Source organism: Ixodes scapularis, unplaced genomic scaffold, assembly GCF_016920785.2.
Source record: "Ixodes scapularis isolate PalLabHiFi unplaced genomic scaffold, ASM1692078v2 PGA_scaffold7__128_contigs__length_106722199, whole genome shotgun sequence".
Classification (NCBI taxonomy): Eukaryota; Metazoa; Arthropoda; class Arachnida; order Ixodida; family Ixodidae; genus Ixodes; species Ixodes scapularis.
In genome coordinates this window covers 16,131,602-16,142,382 of record NW_024609882.1, presented here as the reverse complement: position 1 = coordinate 16,142,382, position 10,781 = coordinate 16,131,602, and positions in this window count along the sequence as shown.

Sequence of the window (10,781 nt, the reverse complement as noted above, 5' to 3'; positions counted from 1 at the left end):
AATGTACAGTAAATATTATGGCGAGAGATCCCGCGTTTTGATACTGTTTTCTCTTATTCTTTCGGATATCATTGTTCGCGATCGTTAAGTGCGTCACGCTGCCTTTTTATTATTTTTTTTTTTTGTGTTACGCGCGTTAATTTTTTGCGTTTGTGTCAATAAAAAGGCCGTGTCCATCCTCGGGTAGGCGCCTCTGCAGGCCGGATCTGGCCCGCGGGCCGGGGTTCGGAGCCCTCTGCACTAGTGCGCTGTGGCTCAGGGCATGAACACCGAGCACACAATCCTCAGTAAGCCGCGCTTTTTAAAAAGCGCGTGCGTAGAACTTTGTACTCCGGCAGTCTCTCGAAGGTCAAGGACCGACACCCTGACAGCCATGTTTGTTGTACGTTTAGTTCCTCTATTAAGACGTGGCGCAACGTGTGTTTCAAAGCAGACGGCACAGGTAAGCGACGCGTCTTCTGCGGCAGGTTTTCACGATAGAGTTTGCTTTCATTACGTTGAATACCGTCGATAGGATCACCGTGTGGGATTAACTGTAGACGGAAGTTATTTTCCAAAGTTAATACCTTCTAAAGTTAAGTGGATCAGTTAATCAGGGAGGTACACGAAGATTATCTTCAATATGATCGACTGGATCGACAGATGCCATCGTACGATATTCGAAATACGACAGGGCGCGCTTTCTCTGTCGATGGAAGAACTTAACTCGACTGTCCGGCCCATCAGTCCTCTGCGTGAGCGTTCGAATTTTTACAAATGTTCTCATGTCTTACAGGAACAGTGCTCAGCTTGAACTTTTACGAGGTAAAATGGAACAGCATAGTCGTACATCTTTGACTGAAATTTTTTTCCGGTTCATTTTAAGGATATGACGCTCGTGCGCGCCAAGGTACGCTTCAAATTTTGTATTTCACGTTCCGGCGAATACGGGCGCAGTAAATGTGGAACGCATTTGCAATTTCTCTTTCGGAAATAGCACTTATTTTTTTCTTTTGATGCAGTCTTAGAAAGCAGCGAAGTAAATATTGGATAAGGAAATAATTTTTTTTTTTATTCAGCCGAACATTCCTGTTTTGTACAGGTACGTGTTTGTGACGTCACCGGCAGTAGGAGTGACGGAAAGGCAGGAAATATACTGAAGAGCCCCGAGGACAATAAGCTACGACCACATACTCATGTGACGTCACTAAGCTTGCCATTTTGTGCTGGTGGTAAGGCACAGAGCCACCATACCAGATATGCTACTGCCTTTGGAGGACAGTTCTGCAACACTACCAGCGTAAACCGATCCGTTAACCACTGTACTAGTTGAACCCGACATCTTAATGGCGACATAATTCATTTATACAAGCAGAACCGCACATCCAACAGTAGGAACGTTGCGAACTTTTGTCGAGCAATCGAACCTTTAGTAAAGTTTGATGAAGTTCAACTTAGGGAGTGTGTTGCCCGACTTCTACACAAAAATTTCTCATTTTAGGGGTATCAAAGAATTTATAGTCTAGATCGTTTTTAGATTCTAGTAAGAAAAGCGACAAATATATCACTTTTCCACAGCCGGGTAGCGTCAGCTCGTTTTCAACTCTCACGCATGCCGCATGCGTACAAAAGTCGAAGTCCAGTCGAACTTCTGTTGAACTTTGCAATAGAAGTTCGCAAAAACCGAACCTGACCGAACTCCAATCCCGACAGGTTTGTGATATTGTTATGTCCTACATAACATGTCAAATACAGTGTAATGTCAAAAGAAGAAGACGGCCCTCGTCTTCTTCTGCCAATAATCAGATAGTGTGCGTGCCAGCGCATGCTGGACATTCGGTTGATTCGGTCACGCCACGACCAGAGTAAAGCGAGTAAAGCATTGCGCCCATGCACGTTTTGTGCCCCCTGATAGGTTGGAGCTAGAACAAAAATAAACGTGGTGACGAAAGAAAGTACGACGGCCGCGGTGTATCAAATGAGTCCAATGCGAACAAAGAAACCAAGAACTACAGCAGTCGCCATCTGGTAGCACGTTTCAGAAACGCAGTAGGAGTCGTGTTTGCAAAGCGCAATAGGTGGCAGCGCGTATCGCAGGGAGATTCGAATTTGGGCTGATTCGGAAGTTTGCGAACTTTTCGGGACGAATTTTCGGAAGATTCGGAGGTTCGGTCGTCACTGGTCGTTGGTCTTGCATCGTTCGCGAGTATAAATCAGTTGTGGTTTATTTACGGCGTTACTGAAGAGAAACGGATAGCTCGTCGCTTTGTTCCATGCACATGGTGCGTACCTACAAGCTTTAATCTCCGCATTTGGTGTCGAGCGCGATTCGCGAGGGTCTTCGTGCTTCGGGAACGCATACGAGTAAGGCTTAGCTAACGCACCAACATTTTGGTCAGGAATTAGGATTGAATACTTATTTCATACACTTCAACCTTTCGCATGATACGGATTTCGAACGTAATATGGAAGCCTAATCCCTAATGTCATGTGTCGTCCATGATACACGTATAATAAATATCTTAAAGGAGTCATGAAACGCTTTTTCAACTTTTTTCTGTTTAGCTTTCCTCCTCAACTCATAAATCGCGCATTGTACCAAACAGTCCAAGAGGTCGGAAAGGGGGGAGTCCCGTCTTGCTGGGAATCTCGATGTGTAGCCGATCACAGCTATTGTCCCCCTAGAAGATTAGCCCGTCGCTCAAAAATCCGACTAGTTGCTTTCCCCACCCCGTTCACCCCGAAGCTGACAGTGCTGTGGAAGCTACGTGCTCGTTGGGCCAGCCACACATTTTCCACGTGATCACGCTCTCTCGCGCATACCGACCCGCAGAGAATGAGGTCAGGTGATGAAAGGGAGGCGGCTGATTGGTCCGGCAAGCGCGTAGCTTCCACCGCAATGTCAGCTTAGGGGTAAAGGGATTAAGTGAGGTCCGGTGTCGTGTGACGTGCGCTTGGGCCCTGGTGACGCGCTGCGGGGGCCCGGTTATGGTGGCTAGTAGCCCGGTGACGCGCTGCGGGGTCCGCGGATGTATCACAGTGAGAAGGCGGAGAGTTTACGAAGGGAAGGAGGTACGAAATAGTCCGCTATGTTTTGCAAATTTTTGTAGCGAAAGTCAGGCTTCTTACTTTCTACCTTTGTTCTTTTGGCCCACTGAACGATGTGCTATTAGTAAAATCCCAATATAAATTGATTTACTCCAGCCCAAAATTCGTTTCATGGGTCCTTTAAGCAAGGGATTCATCGAAGGGTTCGGTCGGTGTGGTGTTGGTCTGGCAATGTTCCAAATCTATCCAAGCCGTCCGAATCGCTAGAAGATTCGGTCAATTATTCCAACGTTTCCGAATCTCTAAATTCGGGTTCGAATCTCGACACGGAATAAAATTCGTCCTATCACTAGTTGTATTCGTCGAGCACTAACGCTGGTTTGAGCTCGAACTAAAGATACGCACATGTGAAACTGTGAATAAATGTTATTGCAGGTTTCTCCCGTGTGAAGCCTTGATAATACAGCGAGGATACAGAACCATCAAACTGCTTGAATGTGAAATATAGTGAAGCTTACTGCCAAGTCTCGAATAAACTCCTCGACTGTCATCCCGTTCAATGACCTTTATCGAACTCGGGGTAAAGGTGCCCCTATTAAAAAATCTCATTTGTATGAGAAATTTCTGTGTCCAATAAACTCATAAGAATCATACAAGACATATAAGAAGATATAAGAATCATATAGGAAGCATATAAGTACTATATAAGATATATAAGAACATATAAGAACCATATGAGAAACTTGTGAGAAGTTTCCCGTAAGTTTCTTGTATGGTGTTATATGTTCTTATATATATTGTATATTTTATATGTGTTTATTGGACTCAAGAAATTTCTCATATAAATGACTTCTTCAATAGGGGCCTCGCCGCCACGTTACTTCAGCGACTGACAGGATTAGAACGGCAGGGAGGTCTGTCATTCGATCGGCCTCCAGTGCGGGCTTCCTATACCTCGATAGCGCTTCGTTGTTTCCTGGCATCTGGGCTTCGTGCGTGCACGTGCAGACAAAGCACGACGGAAGGCAACGATCGCGTGCTGCAGGCCGGGCGTCCCAGAGACGCCTTGCCGTTCTTATCCCGTCAGTGACCACAGTATACCGGACTGCGCCTTCGGCTGTGCTTTTCACTCTGTGTTTTTGCCAGTATTACATGGGTAAAGTACATCTACAATTCACTTGAAGTGCAAAGTAAATGATAGGTTATAAGTACTTCCAGTGAAGCTGTAAGTACACCAAGCACAATCTGCTTGAACTAAGGTACTATAAGTAAAATGTACTTTCAACGTAAAGTACAAGTATTTTATAACACAATCTTTCATGATGCCCTTTTTTCATTCCCAAATGGCGGTGAATATTGTCACGAATGACAAGTGATGAGGCGGTGAATAACTGAGTAAACTGAACTTTTAATGGGGCGAACTTGTGCCCAAAAACAAAAGGAAAACGAAAAATAACAACAGAGCGTCGCGGGCGTCGAAGGCGGCGAAGCAGCAGGATCGAACGCTGAGGCGAAACTGACTCAACAAGGTCGCGGGCGGCCTCTTATCTAGAGTGAGTCACTATCTCGAAGATTCGGCGGGGAAGGTTCGAGCGTAGCGCGCTTGGGGCGAGAATGAACACGCACCTTCTAGAACAACAAAAGCAGGGATAAACGATAGAAGTTATGTTCGCAGCAAGAATAAACGAGAACCTTCTGCAAGTCTGCGCGCGGCATTATCCCCCCCCCCCCCCCTTTAAAAGCGCATCGTCCCGATGCAGCACAAACCGAAAACAAAGCGAACAGAAATAACGGTAAACTAAAGAGTCATTTGGAACACATAAGGTCCACAGTCCTATCGAGCGTAGTACGGCTTCATGCTCACGACGTGGACGACTTCTGGTCTTGGAGGGCGGCGTGATGAAGTCCGTGTTCCGTCGGCCATCACTTCGTAGTTCAGATCCCCGAGTCGACGAAGCACTTTGTAGGGTCCAAAGTAGCGCTTCAGTAGTTTCTCGCTGAGACCACGGCGGCGGATCGGTGTCCACTCCCACACCCAGTCTCCGGGTTGAAAATGGACGTCCCGGCGACAAAGGAAAATGGACGTCCCGTCGACTCGCTGTTGCTCTTGAATCTTGATTCTTGCCAGTTGACGAGCTTCCTCCGCGCGTTGAGAGATCAGTTGAGCGTCGTCGTTGCCATCATCGGTTGGCAGTTCTTCACCAATATAGTATCATACGTAAAACAAATTGTGAGCAGCAGCAAAGGCTTGATTTTTGACATCTCGAGTAGAGCCTGCTTGAAAATAAAGCCTCTGCTGCTGCTCACGATTTTAATGCGAAAGCCTTAATGGTCTTATGGAGCGAGCCAACGTCATCAGTTTGAAGCGCGAAAACGGCACCTTAAACATTTGTCCAAGTGTATACCAGCTCTCAGCTATGAAAACACGCGAAAAGCCTATACTCCGTTTCACCTTCAGTCCGAGCGCAGTGGACGCCACGAGCCATCCCAGCCGATCCAGCGCCGGGAGAAAGTCGCGTGACCTGCCGGTGGGGCGGAGCGACACAGGGAGCTCAAGGTCGCATGACACTCCCTCAACGCCGCATTGGCTGGGATGGCTCCTAGCGTCCGCTGTGCTCGGACGGAAGGTGAAACGGAGTATGGACACGGCAGCTCGTTTCTCCGATGCCAAAGTGGCGAAGTAAAACTGATGAATTTTCGGCTTTGGTCCCATTGGCTGGCGCGCGTCGACGAGGCTCCCATTGGCCGCTACGCGTCAGTTTCAACGATCGCTCACCCGATGGCGCTGTGTGTCCACGAGGCAGCGGCTCCACCGTTCCACGTCCAAGGTCAGCGTGCCGTACGCCGCAGAAGAAAAAAGGGAGCGAAGAGTGGCGTGCGTGCTTTCGCGTTCACAACTCATAAGAAGTAGGGATGTCGCGAACGGGTCGAGGTTCGAGTTCGACCAGGCTCGAATTTTTCGACCTTCTTGTGAAAAGTTTGACAAATGTTCGACAAAGGTTCGACTCAGGTTCGGCTGCTACGCGCATGCGCGACAGGCTGGTCAGTTGACTTCAGATTGGATGGTGATGGCTAAGGGATAAATTAAGGGTAGCACTTATTGGTTATTTCAGTTAATACAGTCCAAAAAATTAAGTTATTAACTTCTTCAGTGGTTAGAATTAGTTTCTTTCAATTGCAACTGTTCATAAAATTAAAATAATCCTTTAGAATAAAAAAAAAGTTCCCCAAACTTCGACATGCTTGTGTGAAGGTCTCGCCACACTGTCCACAAAGTCGGACCTGTCGAATCTCGTTAAAAGTAGGGGTGTCGCGAACTTTTGTCGAACCGGATTTTTAGGTCGAACTTTCGGGGTTCGACTGGATCGAACCGACGAACCTTCGAACTTTTCACCAGATTCGACCGGTTCGACTTTGTGGACATTGTGGCCAGACCTTGATACAAGCATGTCTAGGTTTGGAGAATTTTTTTTTTTTGTATGCAATGGGTTATTTTATTTTCTGAACAGTTGCAATTAGAAGAAATCAATTCTTATCACTGAAGAAGTTAATAACTTAATTTTTTGTACTGAATTAACCGAAAGAACCAATCAGCGCTGCCCTTCATTCATCTCTTAGCCATCACCATCCAATCCGAAGCCAAGTGGCCTGTCTGTCGCGCATGCGCACACGAGTCGAACCTCAATACAAGGTTCGCCGAACTTTTCACTAAAAGGTCGAAAAAGTCGAACCTGGTCGAACTCGACCCGCGGCCGGTTCGCGACACCCCTAGTTAAAAGTCGAAGGTTCGTTGAAGCGGTTCGAACTAGTAGACCCCCGAAAGTTCGACCTAGCAGTCCGGTTCGACAAAAGTTCGCGAGATCCCTTTTTTTCTACGTCTACAAGTACATACGCAGAGACTGTATTTCAAGTACAAGTTTTCTAAACCTACTTGAAACAGTACCTAAAGTCCTTCCCAACATTGTTGTTTACTGGTTGCCACCATAGAGTTGTTGCCACGAGAGCTACGGTGAAGGCTAGATAGGCACATCACGACTATATGAATGCACCTGAGCGAGGAAGGAGTCATTTTCCAAGCTCTGTGGCACAGTTGCCCCACCTCGTGGCACAGCTGTCAGGCAGGCGGGGAATCATTCATGCGTATAGCAACAGATGGCAGCACAGTGTCTCTGATCTCTGGATAAGGTGGGTAAGGTGATAGACACTGATACGTGAAATCCAAACAAACTTTGCAAGCAAAAAAACAAGAAAAAGAAAACACTGGTTGGGCATATTTTAATTGTAACAAGAACCATTACCATAATAATAATAATAATAATAATAATAATAATAATAATAGATTTGTGAATGACCCCATATCGACGGCACAACGCAGGTTTGTCGAAGACTTCAAGTGTCTGTTTGACTACACCAAAGTTACAATTATAATGTTTATAATGCACTCTGAAAAAAGAAAGAAGTTCGATAATAATAATAAAAAGAGTGCACTTGAACAGTCTTTAAGGCAGTTCCAGACAAAACCTTAAGCTCCCATAAAAAAACAAAAAAAACATGCACATGCGCACACAAAATTTAGTTTTACAATGTCCGGTCATGTCACTTGACGCTATTGAATTGTCTCTCGAAATGTTACATATTTTACATATCTCCAGATGCAACCTGAGGCATTCAATCTGTAAAACGAAATCACAAAATCATCCTTGAGTAAAAATATAAAGCAGCCATTGACACTATCAACTTTGGATTATATCACGAAGAAATACCTGTTTCAAGACACACTTGTAGTGTCAGTATAATTGATACGCAAAGAGAAAACTAATAAAGTACTAAAACGTTATAAAAAACAAAAATACACACAAGAAGAAGTTGTAAATGTTTAGAGGAATACATCGGCGGATGGGAGATGGCGAAGCGCTTTCCTAAGCTATTTTCTGGAAGTGACATCAAGGAAATTATAAGGCAAGGAATTAAGAATTTCAGGAACGTAGAAAGACCACCGGTTCTTGCGAAACGTACAGAAACAAAGAAACGTGAAACCATTCGTAGTGCTCGCATGTTCGGACGTAGTATTTTAAAGTCGTCATGCCAGTAGTGGTCAAGGACTACCGCTTCAACGAACAGGGACTGGAAGTTGGAGATATATAATACGTGAAACATATCCAGAGAGGAAGTAGCCGGCTCGCAATAAACATTGCGCAGCATTCCTTTTAAGATCTTATCTACTTTTGACCTTCATAATTCAGAGCATTTTCGAAAAATGTTTATGCCGTAGCGGGGAGTACCCCATGCTCATGAATGAACTATTCGCTTTAGAACATTAAATGGGAGCAACGTCTTGATGTTATACATTAAGGGCTCCTTAACTTAGAACATAGTTTTGTAAGCCGTAAATTCCAGGAAAAACTCAGAATCGAAAATAACACCTAGATAGTTTACTGTGCCTCAGAAAACGATTGGAGTACAATGACAGGTGACACACAATGTGATGTGAGGAGGTAAAGATTAATATTTGGTCAACAAATTTAAGGTTGATTGTAAAAACATACTGACTTTTGCTTTTTTGTTTTTTTAATGTTGACATCGATACGATTGTTGGAGAATTAGTTCATAAATTCTAGGGAACGTTCCTGAAACATTCCCATTGCCCTTGCCTACGAGAGATGACGATAGAGATGAATAATATATTTGCTTATTTGAAAAATTGCGCCTAACATGATACCGCAACGGGCCCATCTGAGCCTACAAGGGCTTGCGGGACATTCACCTATAGCAGTAGCGAGAATCAATGATCAAATAAATTTATTCACATAAGGATGGCTTTGTACCCGGCTGGGAAGAGGTGGAGGGGAGGGGAGGGGGTCTAATGTCCTAACCTATTTAGCAGAACCTTGTAGAAGGATAAGAAATCTTTATTTATTTATTCTTTATGTTGTAAAACACGAGGTTTTGAAGTATAGTGGCGCGAACGCCGTTCGTGCAATGGCGTTGCCGGTGGTGTACAATAGTGCTGTCGTGCGGACAAGTAATCCAAAGCGTTCCGTTATTTCACTGGAGGAACGGCCGTTTCATCGGCGTGGCTAAGATGTGGAACTCGCTAGACGTTGCAGGCCCATGACTCCCTTCCAGGCGGTGTATGAGTTTATGATATACGGGTGGTGGACACCGCTAGTTATGCATATATGGTAGCTTGTCGCGGTCCCAGTTTCCCTCGCTTCTCTACAGAGAGACATGCTTGTTTTTAAAGTCGATTTCTGGGTGTGCCGCATATAGTGATAGAACTGTGCCAATGCGCCACGCATGTTGCTTAGACACACCTCGCCTTTGGTTTCTTGCCGCAACCGAGGCAAGAACAGTTTTATGGACTCGATGAAGCGAAGAGGTCTCTGGTGTGGTGTTCAAGCCGGCGTCCGTCGGGGGCAAAACAGACGCGCCGATCGGAAAAGCGCACGCGCCCGGGTGCCATGATAACGAGACTCTTCTTCTGTGTTTGCTTGTTTCTTTTCTCCCCAGTCGCGCCGTCTGGCCGGTAGAGACGCTGCCGGCGTAAGCTCGCGGACGCGCGCCAATAGGAATTTATCTGGGGCTCTAGTCCGCGGCTGTAATCTCTACGCAATCTGACGTGCACGTTCGTTTGGGTTCTGCATCCGCGCAAATCTGCTGCATCCCGAGGACAAGGTTTTGTTTGGCGGTTTCGCTCCATCGTCAGGTCAGCGATTGTCTGTCCTCTTTCTGCTCTCCTGTCTTTGTGCGTTGCACGTTTTTAATCATCTTGCCTTACCAACACGCCCAAACTTCCATTATAAACTAATCTGGACACTTGGCTAAAAACTCGCCGATGATTTCGGCGGCCGTGATTGGCCGGCGCCGCGTTTGACCTTGGCGACAGCCAATCACGACTGTCGAATTCCTCGCCGACTTTTTCGCCAAGCGTCCAGATTAAAGCTCCTGATAGCGCGAACGCGTCGCGGCGTTCAGCGTGCTGTGTATGCTCAGCTAAAGATATCTTACACCGTGCTCCCATCCGACTTGGAACTCTGGCAAGAAGCAGTCAGAGCACGGTGCTCTGAAAGTTGGGAACGTACCACCGTTCTGTTTGTGTCCGCATCATAAATTTCCAACACCTGGGCCCGTTTGCTCGAAGCACTAACCGCGGCTAAAGTTAGCCGCAGTACCTAGGAGAGGGATTTTTAGATCACGTGACTGGCTCGGTAGGGATGCGGGGAAACATGGCGGTGCCCCAGTGAGTGAGCGCCGCTCGCTTTGGAACTAATATGTTGTGGTTGCAATATCGGGCGCGTTAGTCAGCAACGAATGGTGTAGGAAGCTTTCGCTTTGTCTTACCTCACTTAAACAGCAAAGCATGGGCAATGACATCGCCGCATTTTTCAGATCGTGTTTCGATTCTGGGCACTCCTAAGCCTAAATGAACGAGAAAATTGTCGGCATAGCAACGTCTTTGGAAAGCGGATTGTTGATATGTAGCACACAAAAGCAGACGGCGTCCCAACAGACCTTTTTTCTAATTTGTCCAAGCACCGAGGTGCATGCTACGACTCTAGTTGCACGCGTCGCAGGTGCTGGCGTCTGCAGTAGTAACCGTTCTAAAGGAAAAAGTATAAAACAAATTTTGTCTTGCACGCGCGTTCGTTAAAGCCTTATTATGATTTTTACTTCGAATCATTTATAAGAGGAAGGCCAACGCGCGTGGACAGTAGAATTACACTTCCAGCGTTCTCCTCGCAATGCTTGGATAA